The sequence below is a fragment of the Cynara cardunculus genome (assembly GCF_001531365.2).
Source record: "Cynara cardunculus var. scolymus isolate 2C chromosome LG 1, CcrdV1, whole genome shotgun sequence".
Classification (NCBI taxonomy): domain Eukaryota; kingdom Viridiplantae; phylum Streptophyta; class Magnoliopsida; order Asterales; family Asteraceae; genus Cynara; species Cynara cardunculus.
In genome coordinates, this window is record NC_037528.1 from 42,921,739 (window position 1) to 42,930,988 (window position 9,250).

General features: G+C 37.2%; 1 non-coding gene across 1 annotated transcript; it reads left to right on the forward strand.

Moving 5' to 3' along the window:
- The first annotated feature begins 1,737 nt into the window (after nucleotides 1-1,737).
- LOC112503245 lies at nucleotides 1,738-1,844 on the forward strand. The gene has a single exon (XR_003067899.1). It is a non-coding gene; the product is annotated as a small nucleolar RNA R71 (small nucleolar RNA).
- Nucleotides 1,845-9,250: the final 7,406 nt, after the last annotated feature.

Consider the following 9,250-nt stretch of genomic DNA (forward strand, 5'->3'; position numbering starts at 1 on the left):
TCTTTGTCGACTTCAAAGTCTAAAATGATAAAATCAGCTCGGAAAATAAACTTATCAACCTGAACTAGGACATCCTCAATCTTTCCTCTGGGATAGGCTATAGACTTATCAGCTAATTGCAGAGTTACAGTTGTAGTTCTAGCTTTACCTATGCCTAGGGTATTGAAGACAAATAAAGGAATCAGGTTTATACTAGCACCTAAGTCACATAGAGTTTTTACTATTTCTTTTCCTCCAATTGAACAAGGGATTGTAAAACTTCCAGGATCTTTCAGCTTAGGAGGGATTTTACTGGACAACAAAACACTACACCCTTCAGTCAGAGCTACAGTCTCATATTCAGTCAACTTTTTCTTTTTACTCAAAATGTCTTTTAGAAACTTTGCATAATTTGGCATCTGCTCAATAGCTTCAACCAAGGGTATGTTTATGTGCAACTGTTTAAAAACATCAAGAAACTTTTTAAATTGTAATTTTTCTTTTTGATTCCTTAAGCTTTGGGGATAAGGAATATAAGGAGTGACTGGAATAGGAAAAGTAGTCTTTTGAAGAGTAGGTGCTGGAATGGGTTTCAGTTCTACAAGGGATTATAGGACTGGTCTGGTCTTTTATTGTGGGACTGTCACCAGATTGTGACACATCCACTACAATACTTTCTTTGGGAGTCTGGTTTGTCTTGGGTTCATCAGGATGAATAACAACGGAAATTCTGAATCTTTCTGGAATGGTTGTACTATCTATGGGCCTGACTATCAGTTGAGGCTCACTAGTACTCTCTGATTGGTTCAAAGGAATGATACTTACAAAATGTGGTATAGAGGTAACAAAATCTTGTACCACACTTTTCTTTTCAATCTCTGCTTTGCTTGCTTCTATTTGTTCTTTTTGGGTATTTTCTAAATAACTCTTTCCACTCCTTAAAGTAACAACCTTAACATGCTCTTTTTCTTCCCTCTGAGGTATCTCTGTATCACTAGGTAGAGAACCTACTGGTCTTTTTCTTATCTCTAAAGCCATTTGTCCCATTTGAGTTTCAAGATTTTTAATTGATGTTTGAGTTTGGGTTATAAAACCCTTCATCATTGCTTCCAAGGAAGTAGATGATTCAACTTGTTGTTTAGGCTTGTTTGGGAAAGAAAACTAATAAATTTGTGGTTGAAAATTAGCATGTTGATTATTATGAGTGCTTTGATGCGCTTGTTAGTGAAAATTAGATTGACCTTGTTGTTGGAAATTGGACTGTCCTTGAGGCTTTTGCATTGGTGGATTAAGAACTGGACTATGCCATGAAAAATTTGGATGATTTCGCCATCCAGGGTTGTAAGTCTACGAAAATGGTCCAGTCTTGTTGACAAAATTTACATGCTCAGGATTTCCAGGACAATGCGCAAAAGAGTGACCGTCACCACAATACATGCATTGCACAAATTGAACATTGGGATTAAAGGTATTTGCTTCATATTGCACATGAGGGCCAGATGTTAGATTTGAAATTAGCTTAGTGATCTGAGCTGTTAATGCTGAGACAACATCTACCTCATTTTCCCGGCTGTTTTCTTCAGTGGCATTGCACATGGATCAAACCATTGTCCGTTATTGTTAGAAATCTTTTCAAGTATGTGAAAACCTTCATTATAGGTACAAGCTGTGAAATCTCCGCCTGCAGTAGCATCGAGCATTTGTCTAGCAACGACATTTAAGCCATTATAAAATGTCTCTAGCTGTATACAGTACGAAATGCCATGGTGAGGGCATTTTCTCAGCAGCTCTTTATACCGTTCCCATGCGTCAGGAACTGCTTCATCATCCAGTTGTCTAAAAGTACAAATTTCATTCCTAGATTTAATATTCCTCGTGGGTGGAAAATACTAATTTAAAAACTTTTCTGCCATTTCATGCCATGTAGTCATAGGGTCTGGTTGCAAGGAATTGTATCATGCTCTTGCTCGATCCCTTAGTGAAAATGAAAAAAGTTTTAGTCTCAGAGCATCGTCTGAAACATCAGGGATGAGAAAAGAATCTGTGATTTCCATAAAAGAACGCAGATAAGAATGAGGGTCTTCAGAAGATAAACCAGCATACTGGTCGTTTGTTTGTAGCATTTGAAACATTAGTGGTTTAAGTAAAAAATGGGTGGCACCAATAGTAGGCTTACGTATTCCTGTGTGCAATTGAGTTAAATTAGGAATAACATATGCCATAATACCACCATTTTTAGCATTTGCAAGACGAAAGATGTTTTGAGCCTCATCCTCGGGTGGAATATTTGGTTCATTTCTAATTATACCTTCTCCGTCAATAATCACATTTTCAGCCATTGTTTCAGAGGTTAAAGCTCGAAGAGCTCTTTGCACTCTTCTTCGTTGTCTGAAAGTTTGTTCAATATCCTGATCAAGTTGGAAAAATTCACCGTGCGACAGGCTTGGCATGCACAGTGCGTTCACAAAGATGGTAGAAAAACTAACTTTTATAAACTTTACCTTAAAAAGAAAAACTTCAGCGTGCTATCCCCGGCAGCGGCACCAAAAACTTGCTCGTCGGTTTATTCAACCTTAGATTTCAACACAAAAATAGAACTCGGCGTAAGTATACATCTTGAACTACTGTCGTCTCGTAAGAAGTAATAATGGTAAAGTACCAGATATCGTTTTCACATAGATAGCTTTGCAAAGTTATTCAACAGTCCAGTCTATAAAGACTAATTTCAGATAGCGAAACGAGGGATTTGATTTATCTAAAATTGGGAGGTTTGATTACCAACTAAGGAAATATTAGTCGTAAAAAGAAGCACATGGTGCAAAGGTTGATTAAGACACTAAACAAATGATTCAGCAAAAAAGTGACATAGCATTCCTATCACAATTATCTAAAATCAATAAATGATTGTATATAACTGTCACAGTATCAACTATCGGGTTAGACGGCCTCTCAAGAGTACACACCGGTCAACGTGTTATCGATACGATATCATTTATGTTAGACGTCGTGAATCCTAGCACAACACAGTGTTACCATCCTACACCATAGGAGTATAACATTTTTCAGATATTAAAGCTATTTATAGCCTTCTCCTATTACCTCAGGTTTTGAAAGTCAATACATTTTCGTACACAAAATCAATTGTCAATTAATTTTAATGTAATCTTCAAATGAAATATTAATAACCTGAAACAAATAATAGACTATAATGCTAATAAGACACCTTTGTACTTTCACATCAACTTTGGTCTTAATTTCCCCTTACATCCCAAGCTAAGGCGTTTAGCCCATCATTGCTCGGTTTCTTCTAACGAAGGATGTAAAGACTGAAAAGTAAATAACTGATACGGAAAAGAAAATTACAGAGTAAATTGCATAAATTAGATTACGAGAAATTCAAAAACTGGAATTTAAAGTACTGAAAATTAAATGACAGAAATATAAATGACTGAAAGTAAATTACTGGAAATAAAAATGCAAAAAATTAAATTGCAGCAAATTAAAGTGCAGAAATTAAAAGACTGAAAAGTAACGACTGAAATATAAAGGAGTGAAATTAAACGACTAAGAGATAAATACTTACTAATTAAGATTATTCTAAGACATAAAGTAAAGACTTTATGTACTAAGATGTGACAATTGAAAACATGAAAAAAAAACAGAAGACTTGGAGAAACTTGCACTTCAAGTTACGAAACTTGCAAGACAAGTTTCTTTACTAAAACCAAAGAGTTATTTGCAAATACTTGAGAACAGATTATTTAGTCTACGTAAATTAGTCGAGAGCCACTAAGGATGAAATCCAATGTAAAGCAACAGAGATCGATTAATTGTAAGTTGCAACGAAAATCAGAGAACGTTCGTAACTTAAAAGTAAGAATAGAAATGAGATGAATATTAAATACGGGCACTTGAATTAAAACTTGAGAACACAATCGCAACTTTACTTCACAAATTCGGTTCTTGGTTGGAAGCAAGAAAACCAAATGCAATAAAACTGAAAGCTAAAATATTTAGAGAGCAATTGTTTAACCCAAAGGTTGTGTGTATCAAAAGTGTTTTTAAAACCAAGCTTTAAGCTCCTGTTTATAGGGGAAGGAAGCTTGCACAAGGGGGTCATCTAATGAGACAAAAGGGATCTTCAAAAACGGGCTTTGACCAGGCCCAAGGCCTTAGATCCAGCAGCTTCAAAGGGGCAGCCCAAGAAAATTCGGCCCAGACAAAAGGTGCAGCTAACTGACTGGTGCTACAAGATTCTGCCACACATGCTCCTACAGGACTGCTACAGGACTTGGCCCAAAAATCATCAAAAGTCTGCATAAACAGAGAATTAACATTAGATTTGATATAATACTACTAATATATAAAGATGACATAAAAAGACTCACTTAAGACACTAATGGGCAAATAAAACAAGTGAAAATAGTTAAGAAAATGATGTAATAAGGTTAATAAATCAACATTTATCAGTTTTTCAAGTAGAATGTGTATACAGAAATAAGATTATAACCAAGTAAGAGTTGGTCAAATAATCTTTGTTGTTTAATGTTTTAAGAGAACAAGTTTCTTAAACATATTAAACTTCTTTCTTAGAAGAAGATAATGAAAATAGATATTGGCCTTATGGGTTTAGAAGGTAAGGTCGAGAAGTTCTTGAGAAAGTTGAGAGAGTTCTTGCTTTGGAAATTCCGGTAGAGGTTCGTCTTAGAATTTTGAAAGCGTAAAGAAAAAGTGGAGGGGAGGTCTCATATTTATGGGTAGGAGGAGAGAGAAGAAATATGAGAGAGTGAAAAGACGACGGTTGGGGAAAGGGACCATGATGAAAAATGGCACATTCTCATCCATGATTGGATGATATTAAATAAGGTAGCGTAATGGCAGTACCTTTTTGCGCGTCTCAAAGCGTTGCACATAGTAAATAGAGAATGTCGTCATTAAGACGATTCATTAACTATTTTCTTTTAAAAACGAAAGGTTTTTAAGAAAACGAAGAGTCATACAGTGTTTAACTAAACACTGAAAAGACCATTTAAAACATTTTATCACTGAAGATGAAAGACTTCAGTGAGGGTTTTAAGACATCAGTCTCAGTGATAAGAGAATCACTAAAACTGGCATTTTAAAATATTTTAATCACTGATCGAAAAGGTTCAGTAATCATTTTGATTTGTAAGAGAATAAGTATACAAATATACTTAGAGATATGGTCAGTGATAAGAAGATCACTGAAACCAACTTTTAAAACTTTAGTCACTGAAGAAGAAAAGTTTCAGTGAAGGTTTTAAGTCGAAGAAAAGAGAAGAGTAATCATACTTTAGAGAGAATACATATATTTACTCAAAAGTTCAGTGTCAGAGATAGAGCACTGAATCATTTCACTTACTGAGTGATGTTTAATAGCTGAAGATTAGTCTTCGGTGTTTAACATCCCCAATTCGCTGATCAAGATGTTGAATCTTGACTCATCAAGAGACTTGGTGAAAAGGTCAGCGAGTTGATACTCAGTTGGAATAAAGTGAAGTTCAATATCACTATTCATAACATGATCTCTGATAAAATGAAGTGCATGGTTGTTTGCAATTGCAATAGCACTCGTGTTATCGCAATAGATAGGAACCTTTGAAAACTGAAGATCGTAGTCCATCAGCTGGTTTTTCATCCAAAGAATTTGGGCACAGCAACTACCAACGGCTACGTATTCAGCTTCAGCTGTTGATGTGGACACTGAGTTTTGCTTTTTGCTTGTCCAGGTCACTAACTTTCCACCTAGAAGCTGACAGCCTCCAGTGGTGCTTTTTCTATCAATTTTGCAACCTGCAAAATCACTATCCGAATAACCGATTAGGTCAAAACCTGAACCTTTAGGGTACCAAAGACTCATGTTAGGAGTTCCCTTAAGATATCTAAAGATGCGTTTGACAGCAATCATATGGGATTCCTTTGGTTCAGCTTGATATCTTGCACATAAGCATGTAGAGTACATGATATCGGGTCGACTAGCTATTAGATACAGCAGGGAGCCGATCATTCCTCTATAAACAGTAACGTTTACAGGCTTTCAATTTGGATACTTGTTGAGAGAGAGTGGAGGAGCCATTGGAGTCTTCATAGATGAATTTTTGGATAGATCAAACTTCTTCAGCATGTCACGAACATACTTACTTTGATTGATAAAGATACCTTTATCTGATTGTTTGATCTGGAGACCTAAAAAGAAGGTTAGTTCTCCCATCATGCTCATCTGATATTCTTTATTCATACGATTAGCGAACCAAAAACACAAAGAGGGATTAGTGGAACCAAATATAATATCATCGACATATATTTGGACTAGAATGATGTAACCCTTAACTTTCTTAAGAAATAAGGTCTGGTCAATCTTTCCACGAGAGAATTTCTCAGAGATGAGAAATGAGGAAATGGTATCATACCAGGCATGAGGAGTCTGTTTTAACCCATAAGGAGCTTTATCCAACCTGTAGACATGGTTTGGATACTTAGGGTCAAGAAACCCTGGAGGTTGTTCAACATAAACTTCCTCTTGAAGTTTCCCATTTAGGAAAGTGCTCTTTACATCCATTTGGTAGACTTTGAAGTCTCTATGGGCAGCAAAGGCTAGAAAGAGTCTAATTGCTTCGAGTCTAGCCACTGGTGCGAAGGTCTTATCATAGTCGATCTCTTCTTCTTGTCTATAACCCTGAGCAACAAGTCGAGCCTTGTTACGGGTAACCACACCATCATCATCCAACTTATTGCGATAAACCCATTTGGTGCCTATCACTGATTTGTCAGATGGACGTGGGACAAGGTACCAGACTTTGTTCCTATCAAACTCAATAAGCTCCTCTTGCATGGCAAGGACCCAACTAGGGTCAGAGATAGCATCATTGATTTTCTTGGGTTCAACTAAAGAAAGAAAGTTGACAAAGAGACAGATATTACCTAGACCTCAATGAGTCTTGATACCTGCATCTGGATCACCAAGAATTTGATGAATTGAATGGTCTTTTGTCCATCGCTGAGCTGGTAGAGGAATTTCATCAGAGTAGGTGAGTTCAGGAACAGAAGATGAGGCTTCAGCTGCAGTATCTTCAGCAATAGGAACTATTGCCAAAGGAGCCTCAGATTCAATGACTGAAATAGGTTCAGATACTGAAGGTATTTCATTCACTAATTGATCAGTGTTTGAAGTAGAAGGAGGAACACAGCTAATGGGCACGACATCTCTGAAGAAGATACGTTGGAGTGACTAGCTGTAACTGGAATGATGAGTGGATCATCTTCAGCTTCAGGAGATTCAGTGTTGAGAGGAGTACTGTAGGAAGCTTCAGGTTGTCCATAGTGAGAGAACATCCAGTTTTCTAATTCATCCTCATCATTTAAGATGGATTTTTAATTAGCTGATTGAGATTCGTCAAAGGTGACATGAATAGATTCTTCTATCATCTGTCTTCATTTGTTGAATACTCTGAAGGCTCTGGATACTGAAGAATATCCAAGAAAGATTCCTTCATCAGCTTCGGGATCGAACTTTCCAAGTTGGTCGCGATTGTTGAGAATGTAACAAGTACAACCAAATATATGAAGAAAGCTTATAGAAGGCTTTCTTCCATGAAAAAGTTCATATGCTGTCTTCTTGAATCTTTTCACGATCAGCGATCGATTTTGAGTGAAACAAGCGGTGTTGACAGCTTCAACCCAGAATTGAGTAGGGAGATAGGATTCGCTGAGCATTGATCGAGCAGCCTCAAAGATTGTTCAATTTCTTCTTTCAGCGACCCCATTCTGCTGAGGAGTCCTCACTGAAGAAAAGTTGTAGAGAGATTCCCTTGTCCTCAAAAAAGTTATCCATAGTACTGTTTTTGAATTCAGTACCATGGTCATTTCTAATAGATCGTACCTTGATGTTGTTGAGTACTTCTATTTTCTTGATGAACGAAATGATTTCTTCGTGTGCTTCATCTTTGGATCTGAGAAAGAAGACCCAAGTGTACATGGCATACTCATCAACAATGACAAGCGTAAACTTCTTTCCAGCTATGGATTGCACGTTGACTGGACCAAAGAGATCCATATGCAATAGTTGAAGAGGTGCAGTCACTGAAGAGATTTGCTTAGACTTAAAGCTACCTCTTGTGTGTTTTCCTTTTTCACATATTGAGCAAAGAGATTCCTTTGCAAAAGAATGTTGAGGAAGACCAGTGACAAGATCATTTCTAGATAGCTTGCTGAGTGTCTTAAAGTTGAGATGAGAAAGCCTTTTATGCCATAGCCAGTTAACGTCTAACGAGGCTTTAGAGAAGAAACAGTTGTTCTTAGTGAGAGAGGAATTCATATTAATGATATATACATTCTCTAGGCGAGAACCGGTTAGGGCAACCTTATCATCTTTGTCAAGAACGTGACATGAATTCTTCGAGAATTTTACTATGTAGTCTTTGTCACACAGCTGACTTATGCTAAGAAGATTGTGCTTCATTCCTTCAACATATGCAACACGTTTGAACGTTGTTACACCATTGGTTAATATACCAAAACCTCTGGTATATCCTTTTCCATTACCTCCAAAGGTTACGGAAGGTCATCTTTCTTCTTTGAAATGAGTTAGCAGGGATTTGCCTCCAGTCATATATCTTGAACATCCGCTATAAATATACCATATACCTTTGACGTCCTACATAAGGAAACAATTTAAGAATGCTATTGATACCCAGCTATTAGGGTCCATCTTTGTTAGAGGCATCATCCACTGGTGCTGAGGAATCAGTATCAGTAGATGGCATCACTAAACCTAAAGAGGTTTGAGTGGAAAGAGGAACATCCTCTGACGCTACTAAAGTAGTTTCAGTGGAGGTCTTCACTGAGCCTGAAGAGGAGGCTTCAGTGGTGGGGATTACAACGTCTGATGCTGAAGATTTGTCAGCAGGAGTTGTCTTCGCTAAGCCTGAAGAAGAGGCTCCAACGGTTTTGTTGATCCTCTCTCTCAGTGATTTGATGATAATCCCTTTTTCCTTTCGATGTATTTTTGTGTTTCTGTACTTTCGGTTCCAACGATCAATACACTGAGCTTGTTCAGTGTTCGCTGAAGAACTCGTTTTGTAATTCATTCAGAGACAACAATACTTCAAGAAAACAACACTCACACCAAAGATCCTTCAGCAAACATCGAAGACTGAAACTGAAGATTAGAGACTGGCGTGTACGTGATCTGAAGCGGTATTCAGTGATTACAAACCTGTCTAGCTATGTGTGAAGACTGCTCTAGCTTCAG